The sequence below is a fragment of the Pelophylax lessonae genome (assembly GCF_965119305.1).
Source record: "Pelophylax lessonae genome assembly, chromosome: 9".
NCBI lineage: Eukaryota > Metazoa > Chordata > Amphibia > Anura > Ranidae > Pelophylax > Pelophylax lessonae.
Window position 1 is genome coordinate 21,364,269 of NC_138776.1, and position 15,656 is coordinate 21,379,924.

Sequence of the window (15,656 nt, forward strand, 5' to 3'; positions counted from 1 at the left end):
TCGTAGGCTCCCCCCCAAATCCATACCAGACCCTTATCTAAGCATGCAGCCTGGCAGGTCAGGAATTGGGAGGGACAAACGAGTGCCCTCCCTGCTGAACTACACCAGGCCACATGCTTTAATATGGAGGGCTGGGTGCTTTGGGGCAGGGCGAGCTCTCAGGGCCTCTTTCCAACAACCCTGGGATGTGGTTGTTGGGGGTCTTTGGGCAGGGGGCTTTTTGGAATCTAGAAGCCCCCCTTATCAAGGGGGCTCCCAGATCCAGCCCCCCCCCCCCATGTGAATGGGTATCGGGTACATAATGAATTGGGCACATATTGGGTACATAATACCCTTGTCCATTCACCCAAAAAGTGTACAAAAGTAATAACCACACAAGACAGTTTTTGACAAATCCTTTGTTTTCAAAATCTTACCCGGAACACGTCTTTCACATGAAACAGGTGTTACAGCGCTTACGTGAAAACCACCTTTATGCCAAGTTAGACAAGTGTGCTTGTCATCAAATTCAGATACCGTTCTTGGGGTATATCATAAGTCCTGAAGGTTTCCAAATGGATCCACAAAAACTGATGGCTGTTCTCCAGTTGCCCCAACCAAAGACATTAAAAGGGGTCCAAAGTTTCCTGGGGTTCCCCAATTATTATGGACGCTTCATAAAACAGTTTGCCACCATTGCTTCCCCCCTTACTGCTATGACCAAGAAAGTGGCAAACTAAGGTGTGGTCGACAGAAGCAGTATCTGCTTTCTAGAAATTAAAGGAAATATTTAGTATGGCTCAAATTCTCTAGCATCCCAACCCAGATCTTCAGTATATCGTTGAAGTAGATGACTCCCCCCTCCTCGTTCCTCCCCCCTCTCTCCTCCCTCCCCCCTCCTCCCCCCTTGCTCCTCCTCCCCCCCCCCCTCCTCCCTCCCTCCCCCCTACCTCCTCCTTCCTTCTCCCTTCCTTCTCCCTTCCTTCTCCTTCCTCTCCCTCCCTTCTCCTTCCACCCCCTCTTCAGAGGATAGCTGAGCATGGGAAGTATTGGCTGACACTTCCCCCCCCCCTTCACAATTCTGACAACCCCATCTCCCTCCCCCAGTGCCGGGACCAGGTCATCCAGCGCCCAGGGCAAAGATGCCAAACTGCACCCCCCCCCTTCCCTTAGGGTTAGGGTCAGGGTGCCCCCCTATCTCTGCAATAAACCATTGCCCCCAGGGCAGCCTCCCCTCCTGCCCACCCCTTGTCCCAGCACTGCCCTCCCCCATCCCCTGTGCTTGCAGGGCTGGAAAAGCCAACACAGACTTTGACAGCTGCTGATTGATGGCAGGGGGGATCTGCCCAGATAGTTGGAGATCAAAGTCCAAGGGAGAGGTGAAGGAGAGCTGCAGAGGAGAGAAGATACAAACCGGAGGGAAAGTGCTGCCGAGAACACAAGACCAGAAGAGTTACTGGAGGATAGGAAACTGACTGGGTTTTGTGGTGACAGGTTGCCATGGAGACGGATGCACGTGAAGAGCGTGCTCGCTCTAGCTGGCAGTTGGGGGTGTGCCTGTTCGCCAAGCACAGCCACATGTCCAAGAGAGGGAGGGACTGAAAGAGGGAGTGGATTGCCGGAGAACTTTCCACCCCTCTCTAAACTTTCAAACAGAGAAAGAACCGTTACAAGATCCTTCCTGACAGTTCAAATGCCTGTACCTCACAAATTAAAAGCATGAGGAAGGAAAGAAAAGACATGAAAGCATGAGGGTAACAAATTAATATTGGTACAAATTTTTTTTACGAAAATTTGTTTCGTAACAAATTAATATTGGTACAAATTTTTACGCAATCGGACATTCAGATCAATCCATACATCCAAATAAAAGAGGAGGGAGGTTTGGGACTTTGAATGAAGCACACAGCTATAAAGTGATGTAAAAAAATCAATGTATAAAATGTTTATCGGTACATATACACATATTGAGTCGTTTCAAAATTCAATGAATAAATGGCATTGCTCATTAATCGCACATAGTACATATATATACACACTAAGACACATCGCCACACCATCGTGTTGTGGGTGTTATAAATTGACCTAGACTTTGCTGTCAAGATGCATTGATGAATAATGGTTGTATGAACAAGTAATGCATCAGATAGTGGTAATTGCGTAGCATCAAAAAGGGCTCTACGCGTTTCGTGGGTTCTTTCCACTCATGCAGGGTAAATAAGCTTGTACCAGCAATAAAGTATATTTGTAGTCTAGTATTAAATGCAAAAAAAGGGGGGGGAGAAAAGTAAAAAGGGGGAGAGAGGAGCCTCCCCTGGTTACTCACAGGTCAGCTAAAGGTTCCAAATGAGGTGCTGGAAGCCGAAGACATGGTGGGGGACTCATCTCCGGGAGCTGTGGCAGTGGCCAGCGGCATGAAACCAACACAAACATACATCCAAATAGGTAAAAGAACGAAAATACGACAATTACGAAATTCCGAACAGGCAAAATAACAAAGAAAACAAAAACTGGAAATTCCAAACAGATGAAAGATCAAAAATATGAACTTTCGAAAGAAAGAAAATGTCTATAACGAGTGATTTGCATTTCGTATTTTTGATCCTTTGTCTGTTCAGAATTTCGTATTTTCGTTCCCTTGTCTGTTCAGAATTTCGTATTTTTATTCTTTTGTTCAGAATTTCGTATTTTCGTCCATCTGTTCTGAATTTTGTATCTTAGTTTAGTTTTCTGACACATTAGGCACCACCATTTTGAGAGAGACATGTTTTTTTTCGTTTCTTGCTGTTTAAAAAGAAAAAACACACTCTGATCCGGTTGAATGTGTTTGAAAGTACGAAATCAACGAAAAAGGCAATCTCATGAAAGTACGAATCACAAAATTACAAAATGTGCCTTGAATCAACGAAAAAGGAAATCTTACAAAAGTACGAATTCCAAATCAATGAAAAAGGAGCCTTATGGAAATACAAATCATTCCAATTCAACCAAAAAATTACCCTTACGAAGGCACTAATTAGTCTGAATAGAAAAATTCACATCTTACGAAATTACGAATCAACGGAAATGAAACAAAACAAATTTTTCCGCTGTGCACATATCTATTTTGGGTTGTTCTTTGGTGGAAGGTTATGATAGTAGCAGCTTTTTTTTAAAAATGTTTTTTTTTTTTTTTATTATTTTGGGCCAGTTTTCCTTTGATAAAAAAAAAAAAAAAATCAGGAGATTACCATTTACCACCAACTGAAAGCCCAATTTGTCCTGAATAAAACATGGTATAATCCACCTGGATGCACAAAGTATTTATGATGATATGTATGGTTTTACTAACACATATCAAAGTTGCAAAATTGTGCTTAGGCATTAAGATTTGTTTTACCCTTAGGTAGTGTTGAGCGAACACGGACTGTATTATTCGTGTTCGTACCGAATAATTGGATTTTTTTTACCCGAACACGGACACGGACACTTTACTGTATGTTCGGGTAAAAATCCGTGTTCGGTCGTTTTATTTCCGGGTTTTGCATGCTTTGGCGCTCTTTTCATGGCGGGCTTTCAACAGCCAATCAACAATCGTTTAACTGGTGTGCCTTAAGCCATCCCAGCCATGCCTGCAAATGTCTTAGTAGCTGTGATTGGCCGTCTGAAGCATGTGACCAAGTCTTTATAAGTTCGAGGCAGCCGCCGCAGCAGCGTCATTCTGCTGCTTAGCTAAGGGACAGAGCACACATCAATGTGCTGGCTGCTGATTAGGGAAAGATAGGCAGGAAAAAACCATTTGTGTCCGGATAGAATTGAGGGACAGGTCGGAGTGTTTAGGCAGGGCGAGTTGTAGGCATTTTAGGGATAGAGTCTGCTGAATTATAGGGTCAGTGTCTTCTACAAACTACAATCGATATTGCTGTGTGGGGGGTGGGGTGAATCTGCACTCAATCCTGATCTACGATCTCTTCTCAATCCTGTTAGGGACAGAGTCTGCTGAATTTTAGGGAAACTGTGTTCTACAAACTACAATCGATATTGCTGTGTGGTGTGGGATTGGAGATAGGCAGGTGTCAGTGATCCACATCCATTTTTCTGTGTGTGAGCTGCAGTGAACACAATCTTTTTGGGCTGCAGTGAACACAATCTTTTTGGGGTGCAGTGAACAAAATCTTTTTGGGGTGCAGTGAACACAATCCTTTTTGGTGTGCAGTGAACACAATCTTTGTGGGGTGCAGTGAACAAAATCCTTTGTGGGGTGCAGTGAACACAATCTTTTTGGGGTGCAGTGAACAAAATCCTTTTTGGGGTGCAGTGAACAACATCCTTTTTGGGGTGCAGTGAACACAATCTTTTTGGGGTGCAGTGAACAAAATCCTTTGTGGGGTGCAGTGAACACAATCTTTTTGGGGTGCAGTGAACACAATCTTTTTGGGGTGGAGTGAACAACATCCTTTTTGGGGTGCAGTGAACAAAATCCTTTTTGGGGTGCAGTGAACAAAATCATTTTTGGGGTGCAGTGAACACAATCTTTTTGGGGTGCAGTGAACACAATCTTTGTGGGGTGCAGTGAACACAATCTTTTTGGGGTGGAGTGAACAACATCCTTTTTGGGGTGCAGTGAACAACATCCTTTTTGGGGTGCAGTGAACACAATCTTTTTGGGGTGCAGTGAATACAATCTTTGTGGGGTACAGTGAACAGAATCTTTGTGGGGTGCAGTGAACACAATCTTTGGGGGGTACAGTGAACACAATCTTTTTGGGGTGCAGTGAACACAATCTTTGTGGGGTGCAGTGAACACAATCTTTTTGGGGTGGAGTGAACAAAATCATTTTTGGGGTGCAGTGAACAACATCCTTTTTGGGGTGCAGTGATCAAAATCCTTTTTGGGGTGCAGTGAACACAATCTTTTTGGGGTGCAGTGAACAAAATCCTTTGTGGGGTGCAGTGAACAGAATCTTTGTGGGGTGCAGTGAACACAATCTTTGGGGGGGTACAGTGAACACAATCTTTTTGGGGTGCAGTGAACACAATCTTTGTGGGGTACAGTGAACAGAATCTTTGTGGGGTGCAGTGAACACAATCTTTGGGGGGTACAGTGAACACAATCTTTTTGGGGTGCAGTGAACACAATCTTTGGGGGGTACAGTGAACACAATCTTTTTGGGGTGCAGTGAACACAATCTTTGTGGGGTGCAGTGAACACAATCTTTGGGGGGGTACAGTGAACACAATCTTTTTGGGGTGCAGTGAACAACATCCTTTTAGGGTGCAGTGAACACAATCTTTGTGGGGTGCAGTGAACAACATCCTTTTAGGGTGCAGTGAACACAATCTTTGTGGGGTACAGTGAACAGAATCTTTGTGGGGTGCAGTGAACACAATCTTTGGGGGGTACAGTGAACACAATCTTTGTGAGGTGCAGTGAACACAATCTTTGTGGGGTGCAGTGAACACAATCATTGTGGGGTGCAGTGAACTCAATCTTTGTGGGGTACAGTGAACACAATCTCATACTTCTGAAGATTTGAGGGTGCTGCCTGTTCCATACTCCCCCTACTCCTCATCTAGCCTTTTAGGGGTACAAACAATAGTAATTGGGGCCTAGTGTGGTTGTGTACGTGTGATATACATACACTTTTTTTGGATCATATTTTCTATTCCGCTATTTAATCAAAAACCTTTGGGGATCAGTTAAATTGGGGGATAGTCTGTGTTGGTACGTGTGAGAGAGATCCACCTTTCCAAGTTGTTGGGGTTCATCTCATACTTCTGAAGGTTTGAGGGTGCTGCCTGTTCCATACCCCCCCTACTCCTCATCTAGCCTTTTAGGGGTACAAACAATAGTAATTGGGGCCTAGTGTGGTTGTGTACGTGTGATATACATACACTTTTTTTGGATCATATTTTCTATTCCGCTATTTAATCAAAAACCTTTGGGGATCAGTTAAATTGGGGGATAGTCTGTGTTGGTACGTGTGAGAGAGATCCACCTTTCCAAGTTGTTGGGGTTCATCTCATACTTCTGAAGGTTTGAGGGTGCTGCCTGTTCCATACCCCCCCTACTCCTCATCTAGCCTTTTAGGGGTACAAACAATAGTAATTGGGGCCTAGTGTGGTTGTGTACGTGTGATATACATACACTTTTTTTGGATCATATTTTCTATTCCGCTATTTAATCAAAAACCTTTGGGGATCAGTTAAATTGGGGGATAGTCTGTGTTGGTACGTGTGAGAGAGATCCACCTTTCCAAGTTGTTGGGGTTCATCTCATACTTCTGAAGGTTTGAGGGTGCTGCCTGTTCCATACCCCCCCTACTCCTCATCTAGCCTTTTAGGGGTACAAACAATAGTAATTGGGGCCTAGTGTGGTTGTGTACGTGTGATATACATACACTTTTTTTGGATCATATTTTCTATTCCGCTATTTAATCAAAAACCTTTGGGGATCAGTTAAATTGGGGGATAGTCTGTGTTGGTACGTGTGAGAGAGATCCACCTTTCCAAGTTTTTGGGGTTCATCTCATACTTCTGAAGATTTGAGGGTGCTGCCTGTTCCATACCCCCCCTACTCCTCATCTAGCCTTTTAGGGGTACAAACAATAGTAATTGGGGCCTAGTGTGGTTGTGTACGTGTGATATACATACACTTTTTTGGGATCATATTTTCTATTCCGCTATTTAATCAAAAACCTTTGGGGATCAGTTAAATTGGGGGATAGTCTGTGTTGGTACGTGTGAGAGAGATCCACCTTTCCAAGTTGTTGGGGTTCATCTCATACTTCTGAAGGTTTGAGGGTGCTGCCTGTTCCATACCCCCCCTACTCCTCATCTAGCCTTTTAGGGGTACAAACAATAGTAATTGGGGCCTAGTGTGGTTGTGTACGTGTGATATACATACACTTTTTTTGGATCATATTTTCTATTCCGCTATTTAATCAAAAACCTTTGGGGATCAGTTAAATTGGGGGATAGTCTGTGTTGGTACGTGTGAGAGAGATCCACCTTTCCAAGTTGTTGGGGTTCATCTCATACTTCTGAAGGTTTGAGGGTGCTGCCTGTTCCATACTCCCCCTACTCCTAGCCTTTTAGGGGTACAAACAATAGTAATTGGGGCCTAGTGTGGTTGTGTACGTGTGATATACATACACTTTTTTTGGATAATATTTTCTATTCCGCTATTTAATCAAAAACCTTTGGGGATCAGTTAAATTGGGGGATAGTCTGTGTTGGTACGTGTGAGAGAGATCCACCTTTCCAAGTTGTTGGGGTTCATCTCATACTTCTGAAGGTTTGAGGGTGCTGCCTGTTCCATACCCCCCCTACTCCTCATCTAGCCTTTTAGGGGTACAAACAATAGTAATTGGGGCCTAGTGTGGTTGTGTACGTGTGATATACATACACTTTTTTTGGATCATATTTTCTATTCCGCTATTTAATCAAAAACCTTTGGGGATCAGTTAAATTGGGGGATAGTCTGTGTTGGTACGTGTGAGAGAGATCCACCTTTCCAAGTTGTTGGGGTTCATCTCATACTTCTGAAGGTTTGAGGGTGCTGCCTGTTCCATACTCCCCCTACTCCTAGCCTTTTAGGGGTACAAACAATAGTAATTGGGGCCTAGTGTGGTTGTGTACGTGTGATATACATACACTTTTTTTGGATCATATTTTCTATTCCGCTATTTAATCAAAAACCTTTGGGGATCAGTTAAATTGGGGGATAGTCTGTGTTGGTACGTGTGAGAGAGATCCACCTTTCCAAGTTGTTGGGGTTCATCTCATACTTCTGAAGGTTTGAGGGTGCTGCCTGTTCCATACCCCCCCTACTCCTCATCTAGCCTTTTAGGGGTACAAACAATAGTAATTGGGGCCTAGTGTGGTTGTGTACGTGTGATATACATACACTTTTTTTGGATCATATTTTCTATTCCGCTATTTAATCAAAAACCTTTGGGGATCAGTTAAATTGGGGGATAGTCTGTGTTGGTACGTGTGAGAGAGATCCACCTTTCCAAGTTGTTGGGGTTCATCTCATACTTCTGAAGGTTTGAGGGTGCTGCCTGTTCCATACCCCCCCTACTCCTCATCTAGCCTTTTAGGGGTACAAACAATAGTAATTGGGGCCTAGTGTGGTTGTGTACGTGTGATATACATACACTTTTTTTGGATCATATTTTCTATTCCGCTATTTAATCAAAAACCTTTGGGGATCAGTTAAATTGGGGGATAGTCTGTGTTGGTACGTGTGAGAGAGATCCACCTTTCCAAGTTGTTGGGGTTCATCTCATACTTCTGAAGGTTTGAGGGTGCTGCCTGTTCCATACCCCCCCTACTCCTCATCTAGCCTTTTAGGGGTACAAACAATAGTAATTGGGGCCTAGTGTGGTTGTGTACGTGTGATATACATACACTTTTTTTGGATCATATTTTCTATTCCGCTATTTAATCAAAAACCTTTGGGGATCAGTTAAATTGGGGGATAGTCTGTGTTGGTACGTGTGAGAGAGATCCACCTTTCCAAGTTTTTGGGGTTCATCTCATACTTCTGAAGATTTGAGGGTGCTGCATGTTCCATACTCCTCTTCCTCATCCTCCCTTTAGGGTAGGAAAAAATTTAATCGGGCCTAGTCTGTGTTTGTACGTGTGAGATACACAGTTTTTTATCCTATTCCGCTATTCAATACACACCCTTTTGGTGTAAAAAACATTAAATTGCGGCATAGTTTGCATATTTGACATTTGCATATATTGTGCCTTGTTGCGCTGTTTTGGGTACTCCACCAACATGGCCAGTGGCAATGACGCCATTCTCAGCTTAACTATCCCACTTCTATGCCTCCTTGAAAAAACAATTTGGGCGATGATGGAAGAGGATGTGGCACAGGATGAGGAGGAGGAGGAGGAGGATGAAGAGGTAACATTTCAAAGGCTTTCAGGGCAGTCATTCGCAAGGGGCTCCGAGGGTGGGTTCCTGCACACACAAACGCCAGGGACACAATTGTCCAGCAGGGGCACAGTTCTGGAGGATGAGGAGGATGAGGAGGAGGAGGAGCTGGAGGAGGAGATGGAACCATGTTCACAGCAGGGTGGCACCCAGGCCAGCTCATGGCCATCACTGGTGCGTGGCTGGGGGGATACAGAGGACACGGACGATACACCTCCCACAGAGGACAGCCTTTCGTCGCCTCTGGGCAGCCTGGCACACATGAGCGATTACATGCTGCAGTGTCTCCACAACGACCGCCGAGTTGCCCACATTCTAACTTGTGCTGATTACTGGGTGGCCACGCTGCTGGATCCCCGTTACAAGGACAACGTACCGTCCTTAATTCACTCACTGGAGCGCGATCGCAAGATGCGCGAGTACAAGCGCACGCTGGTAGACGCCATGCTGCTGGCATTCCCATCTGACAGCGGGGCCACAGTGGAAGCACAAGGCAGAGGAGGAGGAGGAGGAGGTCGCCAACGCAACCAGGGCACCGCCAGCACCTCAGAAGGCAGGGTTAGCATGGCCGAAATGTGGAAAAGCTTTGTCAGCACGCCACAACAAACAGCAGCACCAGCAGCTCAGATGGAACGTCTTAGCAGGAGGCAGCATTTTACCAACATGGTGGAGCAGTATGTGTGCACACGCCTACATGTAGTGAATGACGGGTCTGCCCCCTTCAACTTCTGGGTCTCCAAATTGGGCACATGGCCTGAGCTTGCCCTTTACGCCTTGGAGGTGCTGGCGTGCCCTGCAGCCAGTGTATTATCTGAACGGGTATTTAGCACGGCTGGGGGCGTTATAACAGACAAGCGCAGCCGCCTGTCCAGAGACAATGTGGACAAGCTCACGTTCATTAAAATGAACCAGGCATGGATCCCACGGGACTTTTCCGTACCTTATGCAGAATAGCAATGGATACCGACCTTACCCACCCATTGTTCCATTTTTGCTCTTTCTCACTCTTTTGGGGTGTACCCTCATTTAAAATTTTTGAAAAGAAGCAGTGTTGGCTACCTCGTCCTCCTCCTCAGGGCCAGATTAATGTAGGGGCTATTGGAGCTGCAGCTCCAGGCCCCTACCTTTTATATAGGCCCCGGGTTGGCCATATTCACTGTTACCGCTCTTCTGTCACTTGTAAACACAGAAGTCTGGCTTCTATGCTCGCTTCCCCAGGCAGCACCCTCAGAACCTCCCCACACAGCGTGAAGGCCGGACAAGGAGGGACAGTTGGCGATGCATGGATGTGTTTATGGGCTTCAGAGACAGCATCCCATGTTGAATTAGGCATGCATGGCTGCACCCTTCCTCCTCTGGGTGCATGGCAAGGCACGGCCCTTAAGGCCCTTCAAAATCCTCAGCACCAAGCCCATGATGCTGTTAATCCGGCCCTGGTCCTCCTCCACCGCCGCTTCCACCTACACCGCCCATAGGTGTGCGCAGCCTATTGCATTAAGGTGTGCACCCCAAAGTTGAAATACACATGCATGTGTTTGCCAGCAGGGAGAGTAATGTATCGGGGCCATGTACCTGTAGGCAAGGAGAAATAGAGCAGAGCAGGTCCCAGGGAGATCTTTCCCATCTCCTCACTGGCAATGCTATGTGCCCTAGGTGATTAGGGTGTGCCCAGGCACACCCAGCACACCCTGTGCGCACGCCTATGTCACCGCCACATCCACCACCACCTCAACCTCCCTCCTACTCCATATGGGCCTCGTCCTTCAGAGATGAAGAAGAACATTGTTTTATTTTTCTGTTTTTTTTTGTTGTTTTAAGTTATTTCCCTATCCACATTTGTTTGCAGAGCACTTGCCATGCTCTTAATTACGTTTTGCTGCCATTTGCAGCACTCTAGCCCTTTCCTTTGGTGTTTTAGAGCCATTTTAGTGCCTTAAAGTTCGGGTCCCCATTGACTTCAATGGGGTTCGGTGTCCGGGAAAAGTTCGGTAAAAGTCCGGGACACGGACCCGGACTTTTTTTTAAAGTTCGGCCGAACCCGTCGAACACGGACATCTAGGTGTCCGCTCAACCCTACCCTTAGGCATTAAGGGGTTAAACTAACTTTCCGGTCTCAGGGAACCCCTGCTAAAAATGACTATATCTACAACTCATGATACATCAGTGTGATGGTCAATGGGAAGAATGCTCCTCATACTTGTGGTCATTGGGAAGAATCACCCACTTACAGATAACTACAAAAATCAATGGCATCAGTGGGAACTTATCCAGGAGGCAAAAATTGCTCATTAACCACTTGCGGCGGGCTGGCTAGGCTGCATGAAACGACGTAGCCCTACATCGGTCGCGCGTGTAGTGCTAGAGGGGCGAGCGGGGATGCATCCCTGCTGCCCCCACTAGGCAGCGGGGATGCCGATCCACCGGACCGGCGGGCAAAATTGCCACTGGGCACCCGCGATCACTCCCCGCTGAGAGAGAAGGACGGTCAGCTGTTGTAAACACGGCAGACCCTTCTTCTCCCTGAAATGATCACAGAGCTCCTGTGATCCTTCTATATAGAATCACAGTTCTCTATGGTCTTTTCACAAGCCACGCCCCCCACAGTTAGAAAACACTTCCCTAGGCTCACACTTAACCCCTTGATCGCCCATAATGTTAACCCCTTCCCTGCCAGTGTCATTATTACAGTAACAGTGCATATTTTTTTAGCACTGATTACTGTAGTAATGTCACTGGTCCCCCCAAAAGTGTCAAAAATGTCAGTCAGGAGTCCGATCTGTCCGCCGCAATGTCGCAGTCCCGCAAAAAAAACGCAGATTGCCGCCATTACTAGTAAAAAAAAACAATAAAAATTAGATAAATCTTTCCCGTAGTTAGTAGATGCACTAACTTTTGTGCAAACCAATCAAAATACGCTTATTGCGATTTTTTTTTACCAAAAATATGTAACAGAATACAAATAGGCCTAAGATTAAGAAAATTTTGATTTTTAATTTTTTTTTTTTTTTGGGGGGGGGAATGTTATATAGCAGAATGTGAAAAATATTGTTTTTGTTTTTCAGAATTGTCGCTCTTTTTTTATTTATAGCGCAAAAAATAAAAATCGCACAGGTGATCAAATATTACCAAAAGAAAGCTCTGTTTGTGAGGAAAAATCTATTTTATTTGGGTACAGCGTCGCAATTTTCCGTTAAAGTAACGCAGTTCCGAATCGGAAAAAATGGCCTGGTCATTAATGGGAAAAATCCTACCGGTCCCAAAATAGGTAATCCAGGAACCCCTACCAACCTCCTAGGGTTCCATGGAATCCTGGTTGAGAAACCCTGCCCTAGACTATTTAATGGAGCTGGAGTAAATGGATTTGTTGACTGTGTGATTGGAGGCCTTTGCACTGGTTGGGGAAGAACCTGTTAACCACTTGCCGAGCTCTACTGCGGCAAAGTGGTTAGTTCCCGTCCAGCGACATAGACCTACGTCGCTGGACTCCTCCACTTGTGGGCGGCGCACGCGTGCCGCCGGAGGCTCGCTCCCACTGTATTTAGTCACAGCGGGAGTCGGGCCAGGGGAGGAGCGGCGGTGCTTACCGCCGCTCTTCCCCGATTGTCCGGGAATCGAGTTTGGAGATCCGCCCGCTTGTGTAAACAGAGCGGGCGGATCTCCTAAGTGACAGACAGTGACAGATTGCAGGGTTCAGCGTAGCTGAACATGCAATCTGTCCCTGTGTCACTCAGTCACCTCCCCCCACACACGTTAGTAAGCACCAGGCATACATTAACCCCTCCCTCTCCAATAAAATGAACCCCTTCCCTGCCAGTGTCATTTTTACAGTAACAGTGCATATTTATAGCACTGATTACTGTAGTAATGTCACTGGTACCCCCAAAAGTGTCAAAAATGTCAGTCAAGGGTCCGATCTGTCTGCCGCAATGTCGCAGTCCCGCAAAAAAAATCGCAGATCGCCGCCATTACTCGTTAAAAAAAAAACACCAAAAATGACAGAAATCTTTCCCTTAGTTAGTAAACGCAATAACTTTTGCGCAAACCAATCAAAATAAGCTTATTGTGATTTTTTTTTACCAAACATAGGTAGCAGAAAACAAATTGGCCAAAAATTTAAAAAAATTTTGATTTTTACATTTTTTTTTTGGGGGGAATTTCATATAAAAAATGTGAAAAATATTGTTATTTTTTCAAAATTTACGCTCTTTTTTTGTTTATAGCGCAAAAAGTAAAAATCACACAAGTGATCAAATGCCACCAAAAGAAAGCTCTGTTTGTGGGAAAAAAATGACGTAAATTTCGTTTGGGTACAGCGTCGCACGACCGCGCAATTGTCAGTTAAATTCGCACAGCGCCGAATCGCAAAAAATGGCCTGGACGTAAGACAGCAAAATCCTCCGGTGGTAAAGTGGTTAAAATCAGCGGCTCCTACGTGGGTAGCGTTAAATTTCCATCTTCCACACACATCTACTAATGGGAGGTACTTATGATTGGAATTAAATAGCAAGTTGTAACCAAGGCTTGGTTATTGTACAAATTCGATGTTATTTAATGTATCATTTTGTATTTTTTTGTCTCAAAGCATTTGAGAAATTATCACCATTCCAATCACAGGCTTAGCAGTGGCGTGCAGCGTCTTCCTTTCTCAAATAAGATTGATAACCCCTCGAATTGTTAATAACAAAAGCAATATTTCTTCTATGGAATGGCCGTGATTAGAGCAGAAGTCTCGGGATTTCTCTCCGGATAGAAGAATACAGCAAGCAATGCACCTCCATCGCCTTTGATGTTGGAGAGAGGTACAGATGTATCTTATGACTCTGACCCTTCCTGTATCACATGGATTCTTATAATAAATGAAATGTATAAAGAGGAAAAAAAGTAATGGGCTAGCTGTAGAGAGTTACAAAGGAAGCGAATAATAGGACTTCACTGCTGAAGATCACTTCTGTTAATGAGAGACTCAATAATGGAGGGCAATTTCCTGTACCAGGGCAAAATCAAAAAGATTAGATTTTCAATGAGCATGATTAATGATATTAATTGTTTTTTTTTTTTTTTATATATAAAACTTGCACTTGAACGTTATACAAAGAATTCACAGAACTATATGACCGCGTACAAAAAGAGGTGCCATTGTTAGACACAATGTAATAGGCAAGGATCAATTTAAATTTTTACTTTTTTATGTAGAAAGTTAGAAAAAAAAAAAAAAAGAAAGAATTCTTAAAAAAATGGTGCTATTGATCAAAATATAAACTGTCATCTTGCTACGTGATATTACTCAGAGTCATAACATAAACAGCAAATAAAGCAACTACAGTACAATGTATTAATATTACTTTCTCATTCATTAATGGATACAGGATTCAGGTATTTAGAGATACGGTAGCTGGGTTATACTGCCACCTACAGGAGAGATTAGACACTGGTATGCAAAAAGAAAAAAAAAAAGGCCACCCGCCCCCATCCTATTTCAGTTTTTTCATGGTGTCCTAGGATGCTGTACCTACTTTCCCGTTCATTAAGGGATATAGGATTCAAGTATGCAAATTCAGCTGAGTTCTACTGCCACCTTCAGGAGAAATTAGACACTGGTAAACAAAAAGGCATTGGCCAGCCAGGTATCAGCCCTCCCACCTCCATCCTTTTTCAGTTTTTTGCTATTGTCCTAGGAGGCTGGACCTACTTTCTCATTCATTAAGGGATACAGGATTCAAATATTCAGATTCAGCTGGGTTATACTGCCACCTTCAGGAGAAATCAGACACTGGCATACAAAAAGCCATTGGCAAGCCAGGTATAAATTACACCCCCCCCCCCCTGTTTCATTTTTTTGCTAGTGACCTAGGAGGCCGGGCATTTTCTAGTGTCCTAGGAGGCTGGACCTACTTTCCCGTTCATTAGGGGATACAGGATTCAAGTATTCAGATTCAGCTGGGTTATACTGCCACCTTCAGGAGAAATTAGACACTGACAAACAAAAAACCCATTGGCTAGCTAGGTATAAGCCCTCCCACTCCCATCCTACTTCAGTTTTTTTTCTAGTGTCCTAGGAGGCTGGACATACTGTGTCATTCATTAAGAGATACAGGATTTAGGTATTCAGATTCAGCTGGGTTATACTGCCACCTACAGGAGAAATTAGACCCTGGCAAACAAAAAAGCCATTGGCCAGCCAGGTATATGCCTTCCCACCCCCATCCTGCTTCAGTTTTTTGCTACTGTCCTAGGAGGCTGGATGTCCTTTCTCATTCATTAAGGGATATAGGATTCAAGTATTCAGATTTAGCTGGGTTATACTGCCACCTTCAGGAGAAATTAGACACTGGCAAACAAAAAAGCCATTGGCCAGCCAGGTATATGCCCTCCCACCCCCCATCTTGCTTCCGTTTTTTTTTCTAGTGTCCTAGGAGGCTGGGCATTTTCTAGTGTACTAGGAGGCTGGACCTACTTTCTTTACTTTCTTTAGGAGAAATTAGACATTGGCAAACAAAAAAGCCATTGGCCCGCCAGGTATATGCCCCTATCCTGCTTCAGTTTTTTGCTAGTGTCCTAGGAGGCTGGGCATTTTCTAGTGTCCTAGGAGGCTGGCCCTACTTTCTCATTCATTAGGGATACAGGATTCAAGTATTCAGATTCAGCTGGGTTATACTTCCAGCTTCAGGAGAAATTAGACACTGACAAACAAAAAAAAACATTGGCCGGCCAGGTATATGCCCTCCCATCCCCATCCTGCTTCATTTTT